Genomic DNA, 27,598 nt, shown 5'->3' with positions numbered 1-27,598 from the left:
CACACACACACACACACACACACACACACACACACACACACACACACACACAGGAAGTTAGTGTTTAGAAGTTCAACATAAATTAATGAGACAGATTGTTTTTCATTTGTACATCTTCATCATCATAATAACCATCATCATCACCATAGTAACCATCATCATCATCATCATCATCACTAATATAAAACTTTTCCAGGTTTTTGTTTCATGCTAAAATCACATCTGAACATTCATATTTACAGACTGTCTGAGCTCCTGAAGGTCCCTGAACGCACCACGGTACCGGACCAGGACCAGGACCGGGACCGGGACCAGGACCGGGACCGGGACCAGGACCGGGACCAGGACCAGGACCAGAGACCAGGACCAGGACCAGGACCAGAGACCAGGACCAGGACCAGAGACCAGGACCAGGACCAGGACCAGGACCGGGACCAGGACCAGGACCGGGACCAGGGACCAGGACCAGGACCAGGACCAGGACCAGGTCCAGGACCAGGACCAGGACCAGGACCAGAGACCAGGACCAGGTCCAGGACCAGGACCAGGACCAGGACCAGGACCGGGACCAGGGACCAGGACCAGGACCAGGACCAGGACCGGAGGAACCTCAGGGATGCAAACGGGTCGGGGTCGGGAGGTGGGGGGGGCTCACCATTAACAAATAAGTACATTACAATTTCACGGAAAAAAAGTCTATTTCCAGTAGTTCAACCCCCCAACCAAGTATTGGGTGCATATAGATGGACATAGTTTTCAGAGGGTCAACATTTCTAGATTAAAAATACTTAAAAAAAAATTCCTTTCAGTTTTGGAGATACTGAATTTGAGGTCTTCACTGAATGTTAGTCATAATTATTACTATTAAAATAAACTGAATAAATAAAGACATGGGATGTTTCATTCAGTGTAATGGACATATAGGCTCCTATATATGTAAGGGATAATGCCCGACGAGGTGTCCATTATCAGAAATTAATGGACGACGCGGAGGTGTGAACCGGTTGCTTCCGCGAAGTCCATTAATCTCTGATAATCAGACACCTCGTCGGGCATTATCCCGCTTATACCATGGTCACTTACGAGAAAAATACATGTTAAATAAGTCAGTCATGATTAAATGTTGTTTTTACCGTTAAAATCATACGTCGTCTTTAACATAAGCGGCTGAGCCGAGCGGACTATTTAATAACTCTCGTCGGCAATAAAAGAAAAAAAAAGAGGGACCAGCTGTGACCGCAGCGTAACGTTACAGCCAGTGACTCTGCCACAGCCTGGTAGTTGATCAGTGAAGGGAGGTGAGGTGACGGCTTCAATGTTACATGACACAAAGTTTTACTTCTTACCGCTGGTGTGTTTACAGACTCCAGTGCCGTGATGCGCTGAAAAAAAGTTGTTTTGGTCCGAGTGTCCGTTGCCGTGGTTACTAACAAGCGTTTGAGCCAGCGCAGTAATATTTAGAACGTAATCAGGCTATTTTACCGGAACATCTTTATGGGTGTCCATTATCACTTTTTAATGGACATCCAGCAGCCAATCAGAATCGAGGATTCACCCAGACCATGGTATAACATGTGTTAGTTTCACTTTAATTGAACACATTCTACATCTGAGGCGACGTGTTTCCACTCAGGGCTTCCTTCCCCTCTGAAACGGGGCAGATCTCCGTGGAAACAGCTGCAGCCTGACACAGCAACGTAGGGAACCGTGCATGAAAAAACGTTGGGGGAAAAAACGGCGTCGCACCGACTGCACGCGGATATGCGCACCGCTTTGGGTAACGAGCGCACGTCTAGGTGAATAGGTCGGCTGTTACCAGTATAATCAGAGACCATGAATGAGTTCGCCTCAGTTTCACGTGATTGTCACTGTCAGCCTGTTAGAAAAACATTTTACTGACCCCAGCTGAGACGCTGAGACCCCCCCCCTCCCCCCCAGCTGAGACGCTGAGACATTGTTGATTGTGCAATATACACAAATTCGCTGTGCTTATATACTGTGCATATAATTTATTCTTATCTATTTATTTTTATATTATTGAAAGTGTTTTTGTATTGTATTTTTATAGTATGCTTGTTTGCACTGAAGGGGGGGGGGGCTTAAAATGTCCTTATACAGTGGTATAATGACAATAAAGGCATTCTGATTCTGATTCTGAGACGCTGAGACCCCCCCCCTAAAAAACTAAAACTCTTGGGATCTGAAGGATTCACACCAGTCACCTAACTGGTCATTAAAGAAGCGAGTTGTTTTCAGCTGTTTGCATCCCTGAAACTGGACCTGGACCAGAGGAACCAGGATTTCCAGCAGGTGTTTGAACATCTGGAGCGTCGGGGCGACCAGGTGGCACAGTGGGTTTCTGAAGCGAGGTCCTTGTCCGGTCCTGGTTCCTTTCACACACACAAAAAAAAAAAAACACTCCGGGAATCGAACCCAGAAGCTCGTTGGTGCCACTGACGAGGAGGAGCTACTCGTCAATAATTAATAAAACATTTAAATTTTCTAATCCAGGTCCAGGTCCCGGTCCAGGTCCAGGTTCAGGTCTGATTCCCTGAACCGAACCACAGACAGGAAGGAGGAGGAGGAGGAGAGAACTACAGATTTCAAAATAAAACAAACACAAATAAAGGCATGCTGTCAATGTTCACTGCAAACCAAACAGGAAGTGCTTTGTTGCCTCGGCAGCCAATCGGCTATCAGGTATCGATCGGTTCGACTCCACGGCTTCTGAGGAGGGAAACCTGTAGCGTCGGATTGTCGGAGGATTATCGATCATTGATCTGACGAAGGCTCAGCAGAGACTTCCTGTCAGAGACTTCCTGTCAGAGACTTCCTGTTAGAGACTTCCTGTCTGAGACTTCCTGTTTGACGTGTGATCAATAACCTGATTATTGGATGTAAATACGTATAGAATAACAATCTGTCTATGTACAGCGGTGACATTCAGGAGCTTCTCATGGCGCCGCGTCACAAACGGCATGTAAAACAACAACAAGCCGGGGCTTTTATTCTGAAATCATCCTCACGTTGTTGTTGTAGAAAAAGAAGAAGTCTTTTATTTTGTAGTAAAAAACAGGAAGTGAGCGGAGGTCAGCGGTTGTTCCTCGCGTTTCCTCGTCAGTTCACCGAGGCGAGTCCCCGCTCCGCCCCGATCGGTCCCGAGCCGTCATAGGCTCGACTCCTTGGGCGGGAAGTCCACGTTGGTTACCATGGTGACGACCGTGACGATCTCCTCGGGCGCCGTGGCGACGGTCTGCCGCTGCATCTGCACCACGCGCTCCTCCACGCAGCCGGCGGACAGCCGCGCCTCGGCCTCGTGGTCCCAGCACTCCTCGATGGTCTCGCACAGCAGCGCCAGGCCCTGCAGCAAGGCATTATGGGTAGAGCAGGGGATTATGGGTAAGGTAGAGCAGGGGATTATGGGTAAGGTAGAGCAGGGCATTATGGGTAAGGTAGAGCAGGGGATTATGGGTAAGGGAGAGCAGGGGATTATGGGTAAGGTAGAGCAGGAGATTATGGGTAAGGTAGTGTAGGGGATTAAGGGTAAGGTAGAGCAGGGCATTATGGGTAAGGTAGTGTAGGGGATTATTGGTAAGGTAGTGCAGAGGATTATGGTTAACGGAGTGCAGGGGATTATGGGTAATAATGTAGTGTGGTGTATGGGTGAATGCAGAGTGGTGAATTATAGGTAACGGAGTGCAGGGGATTGTGGGTAAAGTAGAGCAGGGTATTATGGGTAAAGTAGGGGAGGGTATTATGGGTTAAGTAGTGTAGGGGATTATGGGTAAGGTAGTGCAGGGGATTATGGGTAAAGTAGAAGGGGATTATGGGATTATGGGTGAATGCAGAGCAGGGGATTATGGGTAAAGTAGAAGGGGATTATGGGATTATGGGTGAATGCAGAGCAGGGGATTATGGGTAAAGTAGAAGGGGATTATGGGATTATGGGTGAATGCAGAGCAGGGGATTATGGGTAAAGTAGTGTAGGGGATTATGGGTAAAGTAGAGCAGGGGATTATGGGTAAAGTAGTGTAGGGGATTATGGGTAAAGTAGTGTAGGGGATTATGGGTAAAGTAGAGCAGGGGATTATGGGTAAAGTAGAGCAGGGGATTATGGGTAAAGTAGTGTAGGGGATTATGGGTAAAGTAGTGTAGGGGATTATGGGTAAAGTAGAGCAGGGGATTATGGGTAAAGTAGTGCAGGGGATTATGGGTAAGGTAGAGCAGGGGATTATGGGTAAAGTAGTGCAGGGGATTATGGGTAAAGTAGAGCAGGGGATTATGGGTAAAGTAGTGCAGGGGATTATGGGTAAGGTAGAGCAAGGGATTATGGGTAAAGTAGTGCAGGGGATTATGGGTAAGGTAGTGCAGGGGATTATGGGTAAAGTAGTGCAGGGGATTATTGGTAACGGAGTGCAGGGGATTATGGGTAAGGTAGTGCAAGGTGTTATTTGTAACGGAGTGCAGGGGATTATGGGTAAAGTAGTGCAGGAGATTATGGGTAATGTAGAGCAGGGGATTATGGGTAAAGTAGTGCAGGGGATTATGGGTAAGGTAGAGCAGGGGATTATGGGTAAAGTAGTGCAGGGGATTATGGGTAAAGTAGAGCAGGGGATTATGGGTAAAGTAGTGCAGGGGATTATGGGTAAGGTAGAGCAAGGGATTATGGGTAAAGTAGTGCAGGGGATTATGGGTAAGGTAGTGCAGGGGATTATGGGTAAAGTAGTGCAGGGGATTATTGGTAACGGAGTGCAGGGGATTATGGGTAAGGTAGTGCAAGGTGTTATTGGTAAAGTAGTGCAGGGGATTATGGGTAATGTAGTGCAGGAGATTATGGGTAAAGTAGTGCAGGAAATTATGGGTAAAGTAGTGCAGGAGATTATGGGTAAAGTAGTGCAGGAGATTATGGGTAAAGTAGTGCAAGGTGTTATTGGTAAAGTAGTGCAGGGGATTATGGGTAATGTAGTGCAGGAGATTATGGGTAAAGTAGTGCAGGAAATTATGGGTAAAGTAGTGCAGGGGATTATGGGTAAAGTAGTGCAAGGTGTTATTGGTAAAGTAGAGCAAGGGATTATGGGTAAAGTAGTGCAAGGTATTATTGGTAACGGAGTACAAGGGATTATGGGTAAATTAGTGCAGGAGATTATGGGTAAGGTAGTGCAGGGGATTATGGGTAAGGTAGTGCAGGGGATTATGGGTAAAGTAGTGCAGGGGATTATGGGTAATGTAGTGCAGGAGATTATGGGTAAAGTAGTGCAGGAAATTATTGGTAAAGTAGTGCAGGGGATTATGGGTAAAGTAGTGCAAGGTGTTATTGGTAAAGTAGAGCAGGGGATTATGGGTAAAGTAGTGCAAGGTGTTATTGGTAAAGTAGAGCAGGGGATTATGGATAAAGTAGTGCAGGGGATTATGGGTAAAGTAGTGCAAGGTGTTATTGGTAAAGTAGAGCAGGGGATTATGGATAAAGTAGTGCAGGAGATTATGGGTAAAGTAGTGCAAGGTATTATTGGTAACGGAGTACAAGGGATTATGGGTAAATTAGTGCAGGAGATTATGGGTAAGGTAGTGCAAGGTGTTATTGGTAAGGTAGTGCAGGAGATTATGGGTAAGGTAGTGCAGGAGATTATGGGTAAGGTAGTGCAGGGGATTATGGGTAAGGTAGTGCAAGGTATTATTTGTAACGGAGTGCAGGGGATTATGGGTAAAGTAGTGCAGGAGATTATGGGTAATGTAGAGCAGGAGATTATGGGTAAGGTAGTGCAAGGTGTTATTGGTAACGGAGTGCAGGGGATTATGGGTAAAGTAGTGCAGGAGATTATAGGTAAGGTAGTGCAGGAGATTATAGGTAAAGTAGTGCAGGAGATTATGGGTAAAGTAGTGCAAGGTGTTATTGGTAAAGTAGTGCAGGGGATTATGGGTAATGTAGTGCAGGAGATTATGGGTAAAGTAGTGCAAGGTGTTATTGGTAACGGAGTGCAAGGGATTATGGGTAAATTAGTGCAGGAGATTATGGGTAAAGTAGTGCAAGGTGTTATTGGTAAAGTAGTGCAGGGGATTATGGGTAAAGTAGAGCAGGGGATTATGGGTAAAGTAGTGTGGTGTATTATGGGTAACGTAGTGTGGTGTATTATGGGTAACGTAGTGTGGTGTATTATGGGTAACGTAGTGTGGTGTATTATGGGTAACGTAGAGTGGTGTATTATGGGTAATGTAGTGTGGTGTATTATGGGTAACGTAGTGTGGTGTATTATGGGTAACGTAGAGTGGTGTATTATGGGTAACGTAGAGCAGTGTATTATGGGTAACGTAGAGCAGTGTATTATGGGTAACGTAGTGTGGTGTATTATGGGTAACGTAGTGTGGTGTATTATGGGTAACGTAGAGTGGTGTATTATGGGTAACGTAGAGCAGTGTATTATGGGTAACGTAGTGTGGTGTATTATGGGTAACGTGGTGTGGTGTATTATGGGTAACGTAGAGTGGTGTATTATGGGTAACATAGTGTGGTGTATTATGGGTAACGTAGTGTGGTGTATTATGGGTAACGTAGAGCAGTGTATTATGGGTAACGTAGAGCAGTGTATTATGGGTAACGTAGAGCGGTGTATTATGGGTAACGTAGTAACTCACAGTGTGTTTCTGCCAACACTCCCTCAGCACCGGCCTCAGCTTCTTGTGGACCACCACCTCCTGCATGTCCTCCAGGGACGGGTGCTGCCCCACCTCCTCCTCAAACGGCAGGGAGTACTCGTCTACTGGACCTGGACGGGGACAAGGGGGACCGTCAGAGTCCAGAACAGAGGACCGGGGACAAGGGGGACCGTCAGAGTCCACTACAGACCAGGACAGAGTCCAGAACAGATACAGAGCTCTGGACCTGGACCGGGACAAGGGGGACCGTTAGAGTCCACAACAGACCACAACAGAGGACCGGAGACAAGGGGGGCCGTTAGAGTCCAGAACAGACCACAACAGAGGACCGGAGACAAGGGGGACCGTTAGAGTCCACAACAGACCAGATCAGAGTCCAGAACAGACCAGAACAGAGGACCGGGGACAAGGGGGACCGTTAGAGTCCAGAACAGATACAGAGACAAGGGGGACATCAGAGTCCAGAACAGACCAGAACAGAGTCCAGAACAGAGTCCAGAGCTCTGGACCTGGACCGGACACAAGGGGGACATCAGAGTCGACAACAGAGAACCGGAGACAAGGGGGACCGTCAGAGACCAGAACAGATCCAGAGACAAGGGGGACCGTCAGAGTCCACAACAGACCAGATCAGAGTCCAGAACAGACCAGAACAGAGGACCGGGGACAAGGGGGACCGTTAGAGTCCAGAACAGACCAGAACAGAGTCCAGAACAGATACAGAGCTCTGGACCTGGACCGGACACAAGGGGGACATCAGAGTCGACAACAGAGAACCGGAGACAAGGGGGACCGTCAGAGACCAGAACAGACCAGAACCAGGAGCTGAAAACCTGAACATCAACATGTTGTCTGGAGGTCTGAGGCTGAGGAGAAGGTCCAGGTCCAGACCACTGAGAGCTGCTTCTGTTGGTGTTCATCTACACAGGTTGACAGTTCAGGGTCTGGTCTGATCTAGTCTAGTTCAGGTCCGGGTCCAGGTCTAGTCTGGTCCAGCTCTAGTCCAGGTCCAGGTCTAGACCAGGTCCAGGTCTAGACCAGGTCCAGGTCTAGTCCAGGTCCAGGTCTTACCATCAGCAGCGGTGCAGCGAGCAGCCAGCTCCCACAGCACCAGGCACAGTGCGTACATGTCCTGGTCTAGTCTAGTCCAGGTCTAGTCTAGTCCAGGTCTAGTCCAGGTCTAGTCCTGGTCCAGGTCTAGTCCAGGTCCAGGTCCAGGTCTTACCATCAGCAGCGGTGCAGCGAGCAGCCAGCTCCCACAGCACCAGGCCCAGTGCGTACATGTCCTGGTCTAGTCTAGTCCAGGTCTAGTCCAGGTCCAGGTCCAGGTCTAGTCCAGGTCTAGACCAGGTCTAGTCCAGGTCTAGTCCAGGTCTAGTCCAGGTCTAGTCCAGGTCCAGGTCTTACCATCAGCAGCGGTGCAGCGAGCAGCCAGCTCCCACAGCACCAGGCCCAGTGCGTACATGTATGTCCTGGTCTAGTCTAGTCTAGTCTAGTCCAGGTCTAGTCCAGGTCTAGTCTAGTCCAGGACTAGACCAGGTCCAGGTCCAGGTCCAGGTCCAGGACCAGGTCTTACCATCAGCAGCGGTGCAGCGAGCAGCCAGCTCCCACAGCACCAGGCCCAGTGCGTACATGTATGTCCTGGTCTAGTCTAGTCTAGTCTAGTCCAGGTCTAGTCCAGGTCTAGTCTAGTCCAGGACTAGACCAGGTCCAGGTCCAGGTCCAGGTCCAGGTCCAGGTCTTACCATCAGCAGCGGTGCAGCGAGCAGCCAGCTCCCACAGCACCAGGCCCAGTGCGTACATGTCCTGGTCTAGTCTAGTCTAGTCTAGTCCAGGTCTAGTCCAGGTCTAGTCTAGTCCAGGACTAGACCAGGTCCAGGTCCAGGTCCAGGTCCAGGTCCAGGTCTTACCATCAGCAGCGGTGCAGCGAGCAGCCAGCTCCCACAGCACCAGGCCCAGTGCGTACATGTATGTCCTGGTCTAGTCTAGTCTAGTCTAGTCTAGTCCAGGTCCAGGTCTAGTCTAGTCCAGGTCTAGTCCAGGTCCAGGTCCAGGTCTAGACCAGGTCTAGTCCAGGTCTAGTCCAGGTCCAGGTCTAGTCCAGGTCTAGTCCAGGTCCAGGTCTTACCATCAGCAGCGGTGCAGCGAGCAGCCAGCTCCCACAGCACCAGGCCCAGTGCGTACATGTCCTGGTCTAGTCTAGTCTAGTCTAGTCTAGTCTAGTCCAGGTCCAGGTCTAGTCTAGTCTAGTCTAGTCCTGGTCCAGGTCTAGACCTGGTCTAGTCCAGGACCAGGTCTAGTCCAGGTCCAGGTCTAGTCTAGGTCCAGGTCTAGTCCAGGTCTAGTCCAGGTCCAGGTCTAGTCCAGGTCCAGGTCTTACCATCAGCAGCGGTGCAGCGAGCAGCCAGCTCCCACAGCACCAGGCCCAGTGCGTACATGTCCTGGTCTAGTCTAGTCTAGTCTAGTCCAGGTCTAGTCCAGGTCTAGTCTAGTCCAGGACTAGTCTAGTCCAGGTCCAGGTCTAGTCCAGGTCCAGGTCTAGTCCAGGTCCAGGTCTAGTCCAGGTCCAGGTCTAGTCCTGGACCAGGTCTAGACCAGGTCCAGGTCTTACCATCAGCAGCGGTGCAGCGAGCAGCCAGCTCCCACAGCACCAGGCCCAGTGCGTACATGTCCTGGTCTAGTCTAGTCTAGTCTAGTCTAGTCCAGGTCTAGTCCAGGTCTAGTCTAGGTCCAGGTCTAGTCTAGTCCAGGTCTAGTCTAAGTCTAGTCCTGGACCAGGTCTAGTCCAGGTCCAGGTCTAGTCCAGGTCCAGGTCCAGGTCTTACCATCAGCAGCGGTGCAGCGAGCAGCCAGCTCCCACAGCACCAGGCCCAGTGCGTACATGTCCTGGTCTAGTCTAGTCTAGTCTAGTCTAGTCCAGGTCTAGTCCAGGTCTAGTCTAGGTCCAGGTCTAGTCTAGTCCAGGTCTAGTCTAAGTCTAGTCCTGGACCAGGTCTAGTCCAGGTCCAGGTCTAGTCCAGGTCCAGGTCCAGGTCTTACCATCAGCAGCGGTGCAGCGAGCAGCCAGCTCCCACAGCACCAGGCCCAGTGCGTACATGTCCTGGTCTAGTCTAGTCCAGGTCTAGTCCAGGTCCAGGTCCAGGTCTAGTCCTGGTCCAGGTCTAGTCCAGGTCTAGTCCAGGTCTAGTCCAGGTCTAGTCCAGGTCTAGTCCAGGTCCAGGTCTAGTCCTGGACCAGGTCTAGTCCAGGTCCAGGTCTAGTCCAGGTCCAGGTCTTACCATCAGCAGCGGTGCAGCGAGCAGCCAGCTCCCACAGCACCAGGCCCAGTGCGTACATGTCGATGCGGAGGAAAGAGTCTCTCTGGAAGTTGATGGCTCCTTCCAGGACCTCGGGGGCCATGTACCTCCTGGTGCCCACCTGGGGGGGGGGGGGGGGGGCAGAGGTCAACATGAGGTCAGAGGTCAGGAGGGGGCAGACTGTCACTGCCCAATTTGCATCGCTCCCCAATTTGTGACAGCTACGTACAACAACTCCACTGGGACAAACTTAGTGTAATTGACTTAGGATCACTGCCCTGTGTGGTCGCCAGATACGCTTTATCTTTTAATTAAAAAAAAAAACTTTATTAGTGATGTAAACTGAGGGTTGGTTGTGGTGGTCTGAAAACAAGAACAGAGGCGACTTTTAATGTTTACTCTCGTCTTTTCTCTCCGGCCTCATCACCATGACAACCACAAACAATCACAACTACCACAACACGGCTGTCTGGTGACGGACGTCCGCGGGGTTTTTTTTCTTTTCTTTTTAAATCATTTTCACAGTACCGTATGTTAAATGTACAGAACTTTAAGCAGACTTCCACTTGTACGCAAATCGGGCAGCGACCTGATGAAGTTTGTCCAAGTGGAGTTGCCGTAGACAGCTGTCCAAGATGGTGGCCGGTTCGCGAAAATGATTTTAAAAAAACAAAAAAAACGCGGACGTCCGTAGTTCCTGTTTTCTGAACATCAAGATCCAAACTAGGGCCCGACCGGCCGATTATAGCCCGTTTGAAACTAATCGGTAATCGGCCAAAACTCGCCGATTGTCGCCGATATTTTCAGGAATAAAATGCAGGGAGTCATCTTAGTTCAATAATACAATACACATGGCCGAAAGGGAAAGCGGGAGAAGCTAAAGCTGATCTAGTCCCGCCCCCATTACCCACAGAATATAAATATTTATCATAATCAGGTTATATCATAATCTTTTTCTCGTGTTTTTTGCTTTTTTACATTTTGATATACAAATGGGGCAGTGACAGAGGGTCAGGGGTCAACACAGGGTCAGAGGTCAGACACACCTGTGGTCCGTTACCATGGCAACAGAGACTCACCAGTGGTCCGTCGCCATGGTAACAGAGACTCACCTGTGGTCCGTCGCCATGGGAAAAGAGACTCACCTGGCCGTGCGTGTCCCCCGGAGACTTCCCGGCCTGGAAGCGCAGAGCGAGACCGAAGTCAGCGATGCAGGCGGTGAGGTCGGCCTTCAGCAACACATTCTTACTCTTAAAGTCCCTGTAGACGCACACAGACACACACAGACACACACAGACACACAACCAGGCGGTGAGGTCGGCCTTCAGCAACACATTCTTACTCTTAAAGTCCCTGTAGACGCACACAGACACACACAGACACACAACCAGGCGGTGAGGTCGGCCTTCAGCAACACATTCTGACTCTTAAAGTCCCTGTAGACACACACAGACACACACAGACACACACAGACACACAACCAGGCGGTGAGGTCGGCCTTCAGCAACACATTCTTACTCTTAAAGTCCCTGTAGACGCACACAGACACACACAGACACACACAGACACACAACCAGGCGGTGAGGTCGGCCTTCAGCAACACATTCTGACTCTTAAAGTCCCTGCAGACGCACACAGACACACACAGACACACACAGACACACAACCAGGCGGTGAGGTCGGCCTTCAGCAACACATTCTGACTCTTAAAGTCCCTGCAGACGCACACAGACACACACAGACACACACAGACACACAACCAGGCGGTGAGGTCGGCCTTCAGCAACACATTCTGACTCTTAAAGTCCCTGTAGACGCACACAGACACACACAGACACACACAGACACACAACCAGGCGGTGAGGTCGGCCTTCAGCAACACATTCTGACTCTTAAAGTCCCTGTAGACACACACAGACACACACAGACACACACAGACACACACAGACACACAACCAGGCGGTGAGGTCGGCCTTCAGCAACACATTCTGACTCTTAAAGTCCCTGTAGACGCACACAGACACACACAGACACACACAGACACACACAGACACACAACCAGGCGGTGAGGTCGGCCTTCAGCAACACATTCTTACTCTTAAAGTCCCTGCAGACGCACACAGACACACACAGACACACACAGACACACAACCAGGCGGTGAGGTCGGCCTTCAGCAACACATTCTGACTCTTAAAGTCCCTGTAGACGCACACAGACACACACAGACACACACAGACACACAACCAGGCGGTGAGGTCGGCCTTCAGCAACACATTCTGACTCTTAAAGTCCCTGTAGACGCACACAGACGCACACAGACACACACAGACACACAACCAGGCGGTGAGGTCGGCCTTCAGCAACACATTCTGACTCTTAAAGTCCCTGTAGACGCACACAGACACACACAGACACACACAGACACACAACCAGGCGGTGAGGTCGGCCTTCAGCAACACATTCTGACTCTTAAAGTCCCTGTAGACGCACACAGACACACACAGACACACACAGACACACAACCAGGCGGTGAGGTCGGCCTTCAGCAACACATTCTGACTCTTAAAGTCCCTGTAGACGCACACAGACACACACAGACACACACAGACACACAACCAGGCGGTGAGGTCGGCCTTCAGCAACACATTCTGACTCTTAAAGTCCCTGTAGACGCACACAGACACACACAGACACACACAGACACACAACCAGGCGGTGAGGTCGGCCTTCAGCAACACATTCTGACTCTTAAAGTCCCTGTAGACGCACACAACCACACACAGACACACACAGACACACAACCAGGCGGTGAGGTCGGCCTTCAGCAACACATTCTGACTCTTAAAGTCCCTGTAGACGCACACAGACGCACACAGACACACACAGACACACAACCAGGCGGTGAGGTCGGCCTTCAGCAACACATTCTGACTCTTAAAGTCCCTGTAGACGCACACAGACACACACAGACACACACAGACACACACAGACACACAACCAGGCGGTGAGGTCGGCCTTCAGCAACACATTCTGACTCTTAAAGTCCCTGTAGACGCACACAGACACACACAGACACACAACCAGGCGGTGAGGTCGGCCTTCAGCAACACATTCTGACTCTTAAAGTCCCTGTAGACGCACACAGACACACACAGACACACACAGACACACAACCAGGCGGTGAGGTCGGCCTTCAGCAACACATTCTGACTCTTAAAGTCCCTGTAGACGCACACAGACACACACAGACACACACAGACACACAACCAGGCGGTGAGGTCGGCCTTCAGCAACACATTCTGACTCTTAAAGTCCCTGTAGACACACACAGACACACACAGACACACACACACACACACACACACACAACCAGGCGGTGAGGTCGGCCTTCAGCAACACATTCTGACTCTTAAAGTCCCTGTAGACGCACACAGACACACACAGACACACACAGACACACACAGACACACACAGACACACAACCAGGCGGTGAGGTCGGCCTTCAGCAACACATTCTGACTCTTAAAGTCCCTGTAGACGCACACAGACACACACAGACACACACAGACACACAACCAGGCGGTGAGGTCGGCCTTCAGCAACACATTCTGACTCTTAAAGTCCCTGTAGACACACACAGACACACACAGACACACACAGACACACAACCAGGCGGTGAGGTCGGCCTTCAGCAACACATTCTGACTCTTAAAGTCCCTGTAGACACACACAGACACACACAGACACACACAGACACACACAGACACACAACCAGGCGGTGAGGTCGGCCTTCAGCAACACATTCTGACTCTTAAAGTCCCTGTAGACGCACACAGACACACACAGACACACACAGACACACAACCAGGCGGTGAGGTCGGCCTTCAGCAACACATTCTGACTCTTAAAGTCCCTGCAGACGCACACAGACACACACAGACACACACAGACACACAACCAGGCGGTGAGGTCGGCCTTCAGCAACACATTCTGACTCTTAAAGTCCCTGTAGACACACACAGACACACACAGACACACACAGACACACAACCAGGCGGTGAGGTCGGCCTTCAGCAACACATTCTTACTCTTAAAGTCCCTGCAGACGCACACAGACACACACAGACACACACAGACACACAACCAGGCGGTGAGGTCGGCCTTCAGCAACACATTCTGACTCTTAAAGTCCCTGCAGACGCACACAGACACACACAGACACACACAGACACACAACCAGGCGGTGAGGTCGGCCTTCAGCAACACATTCTGACTCTTAAAGTCCCTGTAGACGCACACAGACACACACAGACACACACAGACACACAACCAGGCGGTGAGGTCGGCCTTCAGCAACACATTCTTACTCTTAAAGTCCCTGCAGACGCACACAGACACACACAGACACACACAGACACACAACCAGGCGGTGAGGTCGGCCTTCAGCAACACATTCTGACTCTTAAAGTCCCTGCAGACGCACACAGACACACACAGACACACACAGACACACACAGACACACACAGACACACAACCACACACAACCACGGCAAAGTGACGAAAAACAGAGTGTGTGTACCTGTGTGTGTGTCTCTGTGTGTGTGTGTGTGTGTGTGTGTACCTGTGTGTGTCTGTGTGTGTGTGTCTGTGTGTGTGTGTGTGTGTGTACCAGTGTGTGTCTGTGTGTGTGTGTGTGTACCTGTGTCTGTGTGTACCAGTGTGTGTGTGTGTGTGTGTGTCTGTGTGTGTGTGTGTGTGTGTACCTGTGTGTGTCTGTCTGTGTGTGTCTGTGTGTGTGTCTGTGTGTGTGTACCTGTGTGTGTGTGTGTGTGTGTGTGTCTGTGTGTGTGTACCTGTGTGTGTGTGTGTGTGTGTGTGTGTACCTGTGTGCGATAGCCGGCTTGTGTTGAGCTGGTAGGTCGTCATGGAGATAGGCCAGACCTCTGGCCGTCGTCTGGGCGATGACACACAGCTGAGACCACGACAACACGTTGGCCTTCAGGTGGTCGCCAAGGGAACCCTGGGGACACGGTGAGGTCACAGTGAGGTCACAGAGAGGTCACAGTGAGGTCACAGTGAGGTCACGGTGAGGTCACAGAGAGGTCACACAGAGTTCATACACTTTTTTAGCAATGGTTTTCTATAACTTTTCAATGGTTTTCCATAACTTTTCAATGGTTTTCTATAACTTTTCAATGGTTTTCTATAACTTTTCAATGGTTTTCTATAACTTTTCAATGGTTTTCCATAACTTTTCAATGGTTTTCTATAACTTTTCAATGGTTTTCCATAACTTTTCAATGGTTTTCCATAACTTTTCAATGGTTTTCTATAACTTTTCAATGGTTTTCCATAACTTTTCAATGGTTTTCTATAACTTTTCAATGGTTTTCCATAACTTTTCAATGGTTTTCTATAACTTTTCAATGGTTTTCCATAACTTTTCAATGGTTTTCCATAACTTTTCAATGGTTTTCTATAACTTTTCAATGGTTTTCTATAACTTTTCAATGGTTTTCTATAACTTTTCAATGGTTTTCCATAACTTTTCAATGGTTTTCCATAATTTTTCAATGGTTTTCCATAACTTTTCAATGGTTTTCCATAACTTTTCAATGGTTTTCTATAACTTTTCAATGGTTTTCCATAACTTTTCAATGGTTTTCCATAACTTTTCAATGGTTTTCCATAACTTTTCAATGGTTTTCCATAACTTTTCAATGGTTTTCTATAACTTTTCAATGGTTTTCCATAACTTTTCAATGGTTTTCTATAACTTTTCAATGGTTTTCCATAACTTTTCAATGGTTTTCCATAACTTTTCAATGGTTTTCTATAACTTTTCAATGGTTTTCCATAACTTTTCAATGGTTTTCTATAACTTTTCAATGGTTTTCCATAACTTTTCAATGGTTTTCTATAACTTTTCAATGGTTTTCCATAACTTTTCAATGGTTTTCCATAACTTTTCAATGGTTTTCTATAACTTTTCAATGGTTTTCCATAACTTTTCAATGGTTTTCCATAACTTTTCAATGGTTTTCTATAACTTTTCAATGGTTTTCCATAACTTTTCAATGGTTTTCTATAACTTTTCAATGGTTTTCCATAACTTTTCAATGGTTTTCTATAACTTTTCAATGGTTTTCTATAACTTTTCAATGGTTTTCCATAACTTTTCAATGGTTTTCTATAACTTTTCAATGGTTTTCTATAACTTTTCAATGGTTTTCCATAACTTTTCAATGGTTTTCCATAACTTTTCAATGGTTTTCTATAACTTTTCAATGGTTTTCCATAACTTTTCAATGGTTTTCCATAACTTTTCAATGGTTTTCCATAACTTTTCAATGGTTTTCCATAACTTTTCAATGGTTTTCCATAACTTTTCAATGGTTTTCCATAACTTTTCAATGGTTTTCTATAACTTTTTAATGGTTTTCCATAACTTTTCAATGGTTTTCTATAACTTTTCAATGGTTTTCTATAACTTTTCAATGGTTTTCTATAACTTTTCAATGGTTTTCTATAACTTTTCAATGAATTTTCAAGACCCCCCACCCCCCCCCCCCTCTCGGTTTGCTGTCTATCTAAAGCACTTTAGCAGGGGGGTGAATTTTAACACATAAATGAGGCATTCTGGTGAACTCTGAGGAGAAAATAAAGGGAAAAGACAACATTGCTTCAGATAAAAACAAGCAGATTTAGTACTGACTGAGGTTCCTATCAGTGTAATGGCAAGAATGGCTGCAGTGTATGAAACTGAACTCAGAACTGGTCTAGTAGAGTTGTGGCTGGAGAGCAAAAACAAAACCCATTTGTTAAATGTTTTGTCTTCAACCAGCCTTTCAAAGGCTGTTTCCTCTTCTTCCACAACTTCTGCCCTATTCTCATCTCTATCTGATATTAAATATGAAAGGAGGCCCCAACATGGTTGAGCTTTAAACATGTCCTGAGATTTTCAGCCAACTATGTTTATAGAATATATAAGCCTACATTTTACAGCAGGTAGCACGCGCACGCACACACGCACACACAAGCAGTCGCGCAGGCACGCACGCACGTACGCACGCACGCACGCACGCACACACATGTTCGGGGCTAGAGCCAGGCGACGCCACTGCGTTACACTATATTTATTTTTAATAGGCCTATTACACATCAGAAATATTAACCACGCAATAAATATTTCAATGACTTTTCCAAAACTTTACAGAGGTTTTTATTTTTCCATAACTTTTCAAGGACCTAGAAATTGCATTTTCAATTTCCATAACTTTTCCAGGTTTTTCATGACCGTACGAACCCTGAGAGGTCACGGAGAGGTCACAGAGTCAGTGAGGTCACGGTGAGGTCACGGTGAGGTCACAGAGTCAGTGAGGTCACGGTGAGGTCACAGAGTCAGTGAGGTCACGGAGAGGTCACAGGTCAGTTCTGTTGTTTCTCTCCTATAAAACACTTTCTATCAAGACGTTTCATCTGAACACACACGGGTCAGAGGCTGAGAGGAGGTACTGTGGAGTAGTAGTAGTAGTGTGTAGTAGTATAGCAGTAGTAGTAGTATAATAGTACCTTGTTGTGGTACTGTGTGACCAGCCACAGCTCAGCCTCGTGGTCTCTCCCTCTCCTCTCAGCTACACTGTGCTGTAGTGGTGTAGTGTAGTGGTATAGGGTGGTGTAGTGTGTAGTGGTAGTAGTAGTAGTAGTAGTAGTATAGTAGTAGTAGTAGTACAGCAGTAGTTAGCAGTAGTACCTTGTTGTGGTACTGTGTGACCAGCCACAGCTCAGCCTCGTGGTCTCTCCCTCTCCTCTCAGCTACACTGTGCTGTAGTGGTATAGTAGTGTAGTATAGTGGTAGTGTAGTGGGTTGTATAGTGTGTAGTAGTGGTATAGTGGTAGTATAGTGGTAGTATAGTAGTAGTAGTAGTAGTAGTACCTTGTTGTGGTACTGTGTGACCAGCCACAGCTCAGCCTCGTGGTCTCTCCCTCTCCTCTCAGCTACACTGTAGTGTAGTAGTGGTGTAGTGGTATAGTGGTAGTGTAGTGGGTTGTATAGTGTAGTATAGTGTGTAGTGGTAGTAGTAGTAGTAGTATAGTGTGTAGTAGTGTGTTATAGTAGTAGTAGTACCTTGTTGTGGTACTGTGTGACCAGCCACAGCTCAGCCTCGTGGTCTCTCCCTCTCCTCTCAGCTACACTGTAGTGTAGTAGTGGTGTAGTGGTATAGTGGTAGTGTAGTGGGTTGTATAGTGTAGTATAGTGTGTAGTGGTAGTAGTAGTAGTAGTATAGTGTGTAGTAGTGTGTTATAGTAGTAGTAGTACCTTGTTGTGGTACTGTGTGACCAGCCACAGCTCAGCCTCGTGGTCTCTCCCTCTCCTCTCAGCTCCTAGGAAGTGCAGCAGGTTGTCGTGTCTCATTCCCGTCGTGTTGTAGATCTCAAACTCGTTCTGCCACGACGCCTTGTGCTGCAGAGGGCAGGGGGCAGGGGTTAAAGGTCATCAGGGGTCAAAGGTCAGTAGAGGTCAGGGGTCAGTAGAGGTTAAAGGTCAGAGGGCAGGGGGCAGAGGTCAGTATTCATTAGAGGTCAAAGGTCAGGAGTCAGTAGAGGTCATTAGAGGTCAGTAGAGGTCAAAGGTTAAAGGTCAGAGGTCATCAGCAGCCGACCCACCTGCAGAGGGAAGACCTTGACGGCCACGGTCTCAGTGAGCAGCTGATCGGGTAGTGACAGAGGGGTCAGTAGAGGTCATTAGAGGTCAGTAGAGGTCAAAGGTTAAAGGTCAGAGGTCATCAGCAGCCGACCCACCTGCAGAGGGAAGACCTTGACGGCCACGGTCTCAGTGAGCAGCTGATCGGGTAGTGACAGAGGGGTCAGTAGAGGTCATTAGAGGTCAGTAGAGGTCAAAGGTTAAAGGTCAGAGGTCATCAGCAGCCGACCCACCTGCAGAGGGAAGACCTTGACGGCCACGGTCTCAGTGAGCAGCTGATCGGGTAGTGACAGAGGGGTCAGTAGAGGTCATTAGAGGTCAGTAGAGGTCAAAGGTTAAAGGTCAGAGGTCATCAGCAGCCGACCCACCTGCAGGGGGAAGACCTTGACGGCCACGGTCTCGGTGAGCAGCTGAGCTCTCCACACGCAGCCGAAGCGGCCTCGGGCCTTCAGCTCCAGCAGCTGCAGGGGCTTCTGCCCCAGGGGGGGGGGAGGGGGGCAGCGGCCCGGGGTCCTGGGGGGGGGGAGGGGGGGGGGCAACAAGAAGAACACACTGTCACATCACCACCATCATCATGACCGGCTGAGTGAGGGATGCTGGGAAACGTAGTCCATGCTCATCCTGCTCTCATGCACATGGACACAGGCAGGGGGTGTGCCATACGTAGATAGTTATTACGTAGTAACCAGATAGTTATTATATTTTATAAAAACGTAAAGGTGAAATCCTGCAATCTGATTGGTTGTTAACCGTGGTATAATGAGCAGTTACCACGGCTACTATTCTAAAGCCTTATCACAGCGTAGGCTATCACTCCGCCTCAGGCACGTATGACTGGTATGAATGGAAGTTGTTGTCATGTATCCATGACAACGGACTGTTGCAGTCCGTAGCAACAGACAGCTGATGTTTTTAGGATGTTAAAAATGTAGTAAAGTAGTGTAATTGACATGTTGAAGGTGAACTTTGACCTCCAGAGGGTTAACAATGGTAGAGGGGACTGAGCAGTGACAGAGCTACTTGGAGCTAACGTCTGGAGAGGTGGGAACAGAAAACTACATGTCCTCTTTCATATTGTCATTATTGGTAACCGTTTTATAAAAGCTACATATCCCTCCAGTCCTCCAGGTGGTCTATGCTCATTCTACCACTCTAACTGACTAAAGGCTAATGCTAAGCTAACAGTGGTCTATGCTCATTCTACCACTCTAACTGACTAAAGGCTAATGCTAAGCTAACAGTGGTCTCTGCTCATTCTACCACTCTAACTGACTAAAGGCTAATGCTAAGCTAACAGTGGTCTCTGCTCATTCTACCACTCTAACTGACTAAAGGCTAATGCTAAGCTAACAGTGGTCTATGCTCATTCTACCACTCTAACTGACTAAAGGCTAATGCTAAGCTAACAGTGGTCTATGCTCATTCTACCACTCTAACTGACTAAAGGCTAATGCTAAGCTAACAGTGGTCTCTGCTCATTCTACCACTCTAACTGACTAAAGGCTAATGCTAAGCTAACAGTGGTCTCTGCTCATTCTACCACTCTAACTGACTAAAGGCTAATGCTAAGCTAACAGTGGTCTATGCTCATTCTACCACTCTAACTGACTAAAGGCTAATGCTAAGCTAACAGTGGTCTATGCTCATTCTACCACTCTAACTGACTAAAGGCTAATGCTAAGCTAACAGTGGTCTATGCTCATTCTACCACTCTAACTGACTAAAGGCTAATGCTAAGCTAACAGTGGTCTATGCTCATTCTACCACTCTAACTGACTAAAGGCTAATGCTAAGCTAACAGTGGTCTCTGCTCATTCTACCACTCTAACTGACTAAAGGCTAATGCTAAGCTAACAGTGGTCTATGCTCATTCTACCACTCTAACTGACTAAAGGCTAATGCTAAGCTAACAGTGGTCTCTGCTCATTCTACCACTCTAACTGACTAAAGGCTAATGCTAAGCTAACAGTGGTCTCTGCTCATTCTACCACTCTAACTGACTAAAGGCTAATGCTAAGCTAACAGTGGTCTATGCTCATTCTACCACTCTAACTGACTAAAGGCTAATGCTAAGCTAACAGTGGTCTATGCTCATTCTACCACTCTAACTGACTAAAGGCTAATGCTAAGCTAACAGTGGTCTATGCTCATTCTACCACTCTAACTGACTAAAGGCTAATGCTAAGCTAACAGTGGTCTATGCTCATTCTACCACTCTAACTGACTAAAGGCTAATGCTAAGCTAACAGTGGTCTCTGCTCATTCTACCACTCTAACTGACTAAAGGCTAATGCTAAGCTAACAGTGGTCTATGCTCATTCTACCACTCTAACTGGCTAAAGGCTAATGCTAAGCTAACAGTGGTCTATGCTCATTCTACCACTCTAACTGACTAAAGGCTAATGCTAAGCTAACAGTGGTCTATGCTCATTCTACCACTCTAACTGACTAAAGGCTAATGCTAAGCTAACAGTGGTCTATGCTCATTCTACCACTCTAACTGACTAAAGGCTAATGCTAAGCTAACAGTGGTCTCTGCTCATTCTACCACTCTAACTGACTAAAGGCTAATGCTAAGCTAACAGTGGTCTATGCTCATTCTACCACTCTAACTGACTAAAGGCTAATGCTAAGCTAACAGTGGTCTATGCTCATTCTACCACTCTAACTGACTAAAGGCTAATGCTAAGCTAACAGTGGTCTCTGCTCATTCTACCACCACTCTAACTGACTAAAGGCTAATGCTAAGCTAACAGTGGTCTCTGCTCATTCTACCACTCTAACTGACTAAAGGCTAATGCTAAGCTAACAGTGGTCTATGCTCATTCTACCACTCTAACTGACTAAAGGCTAATGCTAAGCTAACAGTGGTCTATGCTCATTCTACCACTCTAACTGACTAAAGGCTAATGCTAAGCTAACAGTGGTCTCTGCTCATTCTACCACTCTAACTGACTAAAGGCTAATGCTAAGCTAACAGTGGTCTCTGCTCATTCTACCACTCTAACTGACTAAAGGCTAATGCTAAGCTAACAGTGGTCTCTGCTCATTCTACCACTCTAACTGACTAAAGGCTAATGCTAAGCTAACAGTGGTCTCTGCTCATTCTACCACTCTAACTGACTAAAGGCTAATGCTAAGCTAACAGTGGTCTATGCTCATTCTACCACTCTAACTGACTAAAGGCTAATGCTAAGCTAACAGTGGTCTATGCTCATTCTACCACTCTAACTGACTAAAGGCTAATGCTAAGCTAACAGTGGTCTCTGCTCATTCTACCACTCTAACTGACTAAAGGCTAATGCTAAGCTAACAGTGGTCTCTGCTCATTCTACCACTCTAACTGACTAAAGGCTAATGCTAAGCTAACAGTGGTCTATGCTCATTCTACCACTCTAACTGACTAAAGGCTAATGCTAAGCTAACAGTGGTCTATGCTCATTCTACCACGGACTGGAGTGATATGTTGCTGTAGTAACCAGATAGTTCTAGTGATTGGTTTAATGACTCCTGTTCCTTAACACTATGTATTGCTGATGCTCTATGACGGCAGCACTAAGAACTAATTATATTATGAGCACTAACGACCTTGTGTCATCGCAAACATGTGTTATTGTCTTACAAATGTATATTTATTAATATGTCTTTGGTATTTTACCTCATTGTTGCTTTTTTTTTTTTAAAGGTTTCCTTTTATCATCAGGCAGAGGGACTGGCGATGAAAACTAGCTTTTTTTTTAACTAACTCGGGTGCATTTACATTTGTTTTTTACAATGTTTTATTAATGTACATTATCCCTTGTCCATTAATTAAACTGAAACTGAAACTGAAACATCCCATAATAGCAGGGCTCCCACTCTCTGTTCCAGCTGCTGCAGTCTGACGGACATAAGTAACCACTGACCAACCCTCCAACAAAACAACAAACATTTGGAGTCTTGTCAAAATATTATTAAATTATTATTATTAATTTTGTTTCCATGTGTTTCCATGACTGGATAATTGGTCAACCCTTTTCCAGGTTTTCCAGGTGGTGTGTGAACCCTGAGTAAGTCTGTGCAGGTTCAGTCGGTGTGACGGCGCCACCTGCTGGACGACTGGAGAACTGCTCCGGCTGCAGAATGAAGACACTCAGCAGACGTTAAAGGAGCAGTGCTGTGTTTTACCACCTGGTAGCCCGGCCTCTAAATAACACGTTACCCAACACTAAACTAAGACGTATGACGGAAAAACAGCCGTCATCTGTGGAATCATCTGGAGCAGTGATTTAAAAACATGCAGGACCATAATCTCATTTAAAAAACACTCAAAAACAGGATGATCAGTTTATACCAGTTAGTGATGGGATGTACAGCTGGTTTTGATTTTTTTCTTGTTTTGACTCTATTTATTTGCTGCTAAAAGGAACTAGTAGATTCTTAGTTTTTAATATTAACTTGATTTTTTTTGTTTTTTGTTTTTCAACACCCAAATAAACTGAACTGAACTAAAAGCTGGTTCATTCACCAACGTGTTGCAGTGTTTCCACTAGGATTCTTTAAACTTTAGAGATTGATTATTATTATTATGATCAGTTATCGTTAAAGCAGCAACATTGATGTTATTGTTGTCCGTACCGCACACCCCTGCACACACCGTGTGTCCCGCTGCGCAGCACACAACCACAACATCACAGCATCAACAACACACACACACACACACAGTGGCAGAGACACAGCGTGACTTCAAAATAAAGGTGGTCTCAGGCGTGATTTCAAAATAAAGGTAAAGGTGGTGTCAGGCCAAACAGGAAGTGCAAACTGAAAGTAAAAGGAGGTTGATGCAGCGCGGCGGCGGTTTGTGTCCTTACCTCGATCATTATGTGAAAGGCGTGCTGAGAGAGAGAGACACGGTCACACAGGTGGAGCTGCACCCTGTGATGTCACTGTGATGTCACTGTGATGTCACTGTGATGTCACTGTGATGTCACTGCTCTGACAGTATCAGCTCACTCACTGTCATAGATATATACACGTAGATAGACCAGAGCAGCTTTTTTATGCAAGTGAGAATGACTGATGCATCCTGGGTAATTTAGGGGCAGCGCCCGGCATTTTTAAATTGCACTCAGTGGCTTTGTGTGTTTTGATGGAGCGTAGACTAACTAACAATCAATTTGAATGTTTTATTTTGTGTTTCTTTTGTAGCACTATGTCTCATAATTATTCTGACACCCTCTTTGAAACCCACCGTTCACGCTGTCTTGAAAAACTACAATGAATGAATCTACGGTATGCTCCTTTAGCCTCCCACAGTGATCAATGACTCCACACAGTGGCCAGAAATGTCTGAATGAATCTACGGTATGCTCCTTTAGCCTCCCACAGTGATCAATGACTCCACACAGCGGCCAGAAATGTCTGAATGAATCTACGGTATGCTCCTTTAGCCTCCCACAGTGATCAATGACTCCACACAGTGGCCAGAAATGTCTGAATGAATCTACGGTATGCTCCTTTAGCCTCCCACAGTGGCCAGAAATGTCTGACCCTGTACATCTACACGTATTTGGTGGAATCACCGGGAGGTTTTGGCTCAGTGTTGTCTGGAAACAGCCTGTTAATACACAACTTTTTGTTACTTAGTTTGTCAAGACAGTTACGCTGAACTTTACAACGCTGCCCCTAAATTACCCAGGATGCATCACTCATTCTCATTTGCATAAAAAAGCCGCTCTGGTCTATGCTGCATTCGGGCTTCTCAGCGTACGTCAACACGGCGGCCATCTTGGTGAGGGGTTTCTGACCATAGACATATAAACGTCTGACCAGCAGTCAGACCCTTGTAGAACACGTTTCAGTGTATGGATGCATGTGGGTGTGTGTCTAAGAATGTAAGTGTATGTTTAATATATATATTTTTTTAATTTTCAAAAAAATTCAAAAGAATTTTTTTCTTTTTGGGTTGTTGAATCATAAATATCTGTCTGACATCTATAATAAACCAAACGGCTTGAAAATGGGTTGAATATTCAGTCAGTTGTGGTGATGTTTGTTGATGTGATCTGTATTTTTCTGCGATCTGTATTGTGAGTTTTATGTTGGGACTACAGATGGAAATGAGCCCTAGTGGCTAAATCTGGTACAACCATCTCTTCATTGTTCTAAAAGTGATTAATGGTATTGTACACTGTCCTGTGATAATAAACTACACTAAACTAAATGTTAATGGTTGATAGACCTCTGATGCAGGAAGTAGACACGGCTTCCCCCTCACCAAGATGGCCGCCGCGTTGACGCATCGTTCCAATGGAGCAGCAGCGTCAGAGGAGGCAGCTACGTGTTTATATCTATGACTCACTGTGATGTCACTGTTCGTCTACATGTTCCTGTGTGTGTCTGTGTGTAGTTGTGTGTCTGTGTGTAGTTGTGTGTCTGTACCTGTGTGGGCACCAGCACCGGCGGGTACTGCAGCTTGTGGTGAGTGTAGTTGTGTGTCTGTAGTAGTGTAGTTGTGTTACCTGTGTAGGCACCAGCACCGGCGGGTACTGCAGCTTGTGGTGAGTGTACATCCAGAAGGAGAAGAGGACGATGGCGGTGACGGCCATGATGGGGACCAGAGAGTACATCAGAGTGGTCAGCACCGGGGGAGGGGCCTCCACCGGCCGGTTGGTCGCTACGGCAACACAGCAACACAACAACACATGTTAATCATCACAAGGGGTTTCACAGCACAGGTGAGTACAGGTGTAGTACAGACAGGTGAGTACTGTGTGTATAGGTTAGGGCCCGACCGATATGGATTTTTTGGGGCCGATTATTAGGGGGGGAAAATCCGATAACCGATTAATTGGCCGATTATTTTTTTTTAAATAAAGTTTTAAAATTGTATTAATTTAAGTAATATATCTATATATATTATATAATATATAATATATAAATTAGGGCTGCCCCCAAATAGTCGACCAAGCACTGGTCGACCAAAATCTCATTGGTCGCAGGAAAAAAAAAAACAACATTTGGAGCCGAGTCTTGTCAAAATTAAGTCAAAATCAATATGACTGAACTGTATATGAAAGGCTATAGGGCTTTTATTTTGAAGGGCCAGATACAGGAAGTCATGACACGTGACACTTTTTTGTTGTTTTGTTTTTTTTACACGGCACGGCAGGTCTCTCTCTCTCTCTCTTTTTTTTTTTAAATCAAAAGCGACTTTTTCTAATGTTGTTCCAGACGTTTCTGTTGACTGATTAATTAATTAATTCACCCGACCGCGGGCAAAAGAATAAAAGTAAAAAGAAAAAGAAAGCCAGCAGCAACACTGGTTTTGAGACAGTTAACAGTTAATCAAGTTGTAATAAGCTGTGTGATGTGTGTGTGACGAGGCTTTGGCAGAGCGTGTCAGTCACTCTGCTGTGCTGTGCTGTGAGCTGGTTAGTGGATAGTGGATGCAGTTGGATGTATTATATTATGGGATGCAGTTGGATGCACGGCGCCCTCTACAGGATAAACAGCCTCATGTCGGGGATCTTTTCAAAGTCAAACCAAGTCTTATTCCCTGCATTTTAGTTCTGAAAATATCGGCCACAATCGGCGACTTTTGGCCCATTACCGATTATTCTCAAACGGGCTAGAATCGGCCCTAGTACAGGTGTATACAGGTGTAGTACAGGTGTAGTACAGGTGTAGTACAGGTGTATACAGGTGTAGTACAGGTGTAGTACAGGTGTAGTAGTCTTACTGGGAACGGGGGCCGTGGTGCCTTCAGGACTGTAGGAGAACTGGTCGTTACATAAACTTCCTTCACAGCAGCAGAAGAAAACTTCAGGAGCGTCTTTCTTCTCCACACAGGCACTCCTGGAACACAGGAAACAGGTCTGTAGTGGTCTGTAGTGGTCTGTAGTGGTCTGTAGTGGTCTGTAGTGGTCTGTAGTGGTCTGTAGTGGTCTGTAGTGGTCTGTAGTGGTCTATAGTGGTCTGTAGTGGTCTGTAGTGGTCTATAGTGGTCTGTAGTGGTCTGTAGTGGTCTGTAGTGGTCTGTAGTGGTCTGTAGTGGTCTGTAGTGGTCTGTAGTGGTCTGTAGTGGTCTGTAGTGGTCTGAAGTGGTCTGTAGTGGTCTGTAGTGGTCTGTAGTGGTCTGTAGTGGTCTGTAGTGGTCTGTAGTGGTCTGTAGTGGTCTGTAGTGGTCTGTAGTGGTCTGTAGTGGTCTGTAGTGGTCTGTAGTGGTCTGTAGTGGTCTGTAGTGGTCTGAAGTGGTCTGTAGTGGTCTGTAGTGGTCTGTAGTGGTCTGTAGTGGTCTGTAGTGGTCTGAAGACTAAAGAGGTCTGTAGTGGTCTGAAGGGGTTTGGACTGACTGAAGTCGTCTGTAGTGGTCTATAGTGGTCTGTAGTGGACTGTAGTGGTCTGGACTGACTGAAGGGGTCTGTAGTGGTCTATAGTGGTCTGTATTTTATTTTTTTATTTTATTTAACCTTTATTCAACCAGGCGAGCAAATTAAGAACAAAATTCTTATTTTCTGGACTGTCTGTAGTGGTCTATAGTGGTCTATAGTGGTCTGTAGTGGTCTGTAGTGGTCTATAGTTGTCTATAGTGGTCTATAGTGGTCTGTAGTGGTCTATAGTGGTCTGTAGTGGACTGTAGTGGTCTGTAGTGGTCTATAGTGGTCTGTAGTGGACTGTAGTGGTCTGTAGTGGTCTATAGTTGTCTGTAGTGGTCTGTAGTGGTCTGTAGTGGTCTGTAGTGGTCTATAGTGGTCTGTAGTGGACTGTAGTGGTCTGTAGTGGTCTATAGTTGTCTATAGTGGTCTGTAGTGGTCTGTAGTGGTCTGTAGTGGACTGTAGTGGTCTGTAGTGGTCTATAGTGGTCTGTAGTGGACTGTAGTGGTCTGTAGTGGTCTATAGTTGTCTATAGTGGTCTATAGTGGTCTGTAGTGGTCTGTAGTGGTCTATAGTTGTCTATAGTGGTC

The 27,598-nt window shown here is 46.8% G+C and overlaps 1 pseudogene across 1 annotated transcript in view; it reads right to left on the bottom strand.

Annotated features, from left to right (window-relative positions):
- Positions 1–2,813: 2,813 nt before the first annotated feature.
- The window catches only part of LOC146965762 (activin receptor type-2A-like), a 33,817-nt pseudogene continuing 9,032 nt past the window's right edge, over positions 2,814–27,598 (bottom strand). The window contains exons 3-12 of the transcript XR_015034615.1: positions 26,374–26,489; positions 25,154–25,308; positions 23,504–23,527; positions 19,022–19,166; positions 18,270–18,413; positions 14,833–14,969; positions 11,093–11,207; positions 9,930–10,068; positions 6,631–6,761; positions 2,814–3,361 (exon numbers count right to left, since the gene is read on the bottom strand). The product of XR_015034615.1 is annotated as an activin receptor type-2A-like (transcript). The remainder of the gene's footprint in view (positions 3,362–6,630; positions 6,762–9,929; positions 10,069–11,092; positions 11,208–14,832; positions 14,970–18,269; positions 18,414–19,021; positions 19,167–23,503; positions 23,528–25,153; positions 25,309–26,373; positions 26,490–27,598) is intronic.

Source organism: Trachurus japonicus, chromosome 21, assembly GCF_045865225.1.
Source record: "Trachurus japonicus isolate A0001 chromosome 21, Traja_1.0".
NCBI lineage: Eukaryota > Metazoa > Chordata > Actinopteri > Carangiformes > Carangidae > Trachurus > Trachurus japonicus.
This window is presented reverse-complemented; position numbering and strand designations above follow the sequence as displayed.